Source organism: Schistocerca gregaria, unplaced genomic scaffold (assembly GCF_023897955.1).
Source record: "Schistocerca gregaria isolate iqSchGreg1 unplaced genomic scaffold, iqSchGreg1.2 ptg000308l, whole genome shotgun sequence".
NCBI lineage: Eukaryota > Metazoa > Arthropoda > Insecta > Orthoptera > Acrididae > Schistocerca > Schistocerca gregaria.
In genome coordinates, this window is record NW_026061788.1 from 3,458,849 (window position 1) to 3,461,528 (window position 2,680).

A 2,680-nucleotide genomic window follows, 5' to 3' on the forward strand; every position below is an offset into this window, starting at 1 on the left:
TACTAGTCATTCCCTTTCCTCTTCCACTCGCATAAAGAGTGAGGTAGAAATGAATATCTATATGCGTCTGTGTAAGCCCCAGTATCTTATAGCTTATCTTTATAATTCATATGCAAAATGTATGCTGCTGGCAGTAGAATCATTCTGCATTCGGCTTTAGATGCCAGTTCTCTAAATTTCTCTATACAGTGTTCCTTAAAGAGAATATTGCTTTCTCTCCAGGGATTCCCATACAAGTTCCCAAAGCATCTATGTACAACTTACATGTCATTTGAAAATACCGTTAACACATCCTTCTCTCTCTCTCTCTCTCTCTCTCTCTCTCTCTCTCTCTCTCTCTGTCTCTCTCTCTCTCTCTCTCTCTCTCTCTCTCTCTCTCTCTCTCTCTCTCACACACACACACACACACACACACACACAACCTTAATCATCTGCTAACAGAAATAAAATTACATGGCCAGAAGTATTGGAACTGCACAGCAGGTCCACTGCATCAAGAAAGTACAAAGTGCAGCAGCAAATTTAAAGATCTATTCACAGCAAATGAGAGACAAGAGTGTTACTATGGAACGGTGGGTTTCCTATGGATTTCCGTGAATACTACTACAGGTTGTTGAATGGAGATGTGGAACGTGCGCTGCCTAAACCAGACATAAGTACAGAGAGATGACAAACCAAAGATTCTGTGTGAGAGCTCCCACAGTTGTTTCTATAGGTATTTTGAAGCAATAAATTTCAACGGGCACCAGTATATTTGATTTACCTGTTGCACCAATCTGAAAAATCCAATAAATATTTCTCACTGTGGAACAATGAATGGTAAATGGTTATCAATCTCATACCCTAATATTTGTGTTTTGGAACAGATGAGACAGTATGCCATGCACTTGTGACCACCCACTTTCTGGGAGAGCATGGTGAAAGCATCATTAAGAATGGGACTTTAAACCCTAGTATACCTTTCTGTTTACATCATTAGGCCTTCACAGTTTTCCTGTCGATGGCATGGAATAAACTGCAAGTTCCTCTTTTTCAGTTTGCGAAAGCCACAAGATTTTACATACCACTTAAAATTTAGAAAATGGTGCCTTAACATGATAAAGAGTCACTCCCTAAACGAATGTGATAATTAGCGTACCCTAAATACGAGTGTAAATTTACTTACCACAACAGGGCTTATTTATTGCGTCCGAGTGTTACTTAGGAGTAACAATTGTTTCTACACAATCAGAACAAGATTATGAAATTTTTAGATATGTTTTTCAGATTTACTTGCCCCTTAAGGTTTTAGGGAGAAATCAAGCTTTTAACAGCTTCTCTGTTATTGACAGGACCTGCCTCTTGAACCGCACACTGTCATCCTCTGTATGTAAAAAACTGTCACAGTGTTACTGGCAGAGCTAACTCTCTTAACTGAGTATGGAAGAAGCTCCCAAATGCTCAAGCTATCTGTGCACCCTCATGCGGGAATAGGAGAAAATTATCCCATAATGCTGTCACAAAAGAAATTTTGATTATTGGAAAATTCTGTTCTAATGTAGTGTATAACCACTCAGATACAACCATCTCAGTGTTGTGTATTTGATAACAGCACTTGCCACCATTATCTTTCTTCCCAATTCCAAATTTTATGGACAAAAACGTTGCAAGAGTTTGTTTTACATCTTGAGGTTGCTTCCTGACTACCACATCAAATTAATAAACACTGCCAGAGATGAAATAAGTTATATGTGAGATATCCTTAGGGAGATGAATTAAAATACCTATACATGTCAAACATATTTTTATTTCTTTCTGGGTGAAGGCATAGCCGCTTACACTATAATCCAACAACATTGTTAACATCCACTTTCCGCAACAGGCAATAAAGATATAAAAATAGATGATGTATATAAATCAAGAATTTGCTTTTATAAGAGATCAGTAACAAAATAATGGTAAGTGGCCATAAAATTGTAAATCAGCGTCAACATATTACAATGACTTACAAAAAACACTGCGAGTGACAGTAGGGGATAACTTTAATAATGTATTTCAGGATAGTTAGTAATATTCTTTAATGTTCAGAACATACTAACAGTGAAACAACATACTAAACTTAAACAACATATTAAACACAAACAACTTTTTTTTTTACAATTATAACTTTGAAAACTAAATTACAAACAAGTGTTAGGCAATGCTATACATAAATTCGAGATAAAAATGGCTATACTGACAAGGATTCAGATGAGGCATTAAAGAAATGATACACTGGTGTATTTAGCATCCAAATGAATACAGAATTCCATCAAATGAACAATTCAATCATATCATTTAATTTTACTTTATTGTTGCAGCAACATATGTGCACACCAAAAATTTAATGAATAAAGCAGAAATTTGTATTAAGCAGTCTTGCTTCAGGTGGTAATGCAGTCATCATTGCACTGATTAACAATCAACTTATCTAACAGAATAAATAAATAATTACAAATTTACTGTCCAGTGAATAGACTATTATAATAGTTGTTCATGTCATCGACATCGTTATCATCGCCATTAATACTGTTCACTGTGCTGTGTGTTATTTATATAATGTTATAACTTAACTGGGTCAAAGAGCACTTTGTGACACATTTGATGCTGTAGAATTAAATACTCTGAAACCCTTGATGGATGTTCTCAAAAAGAAGTACAT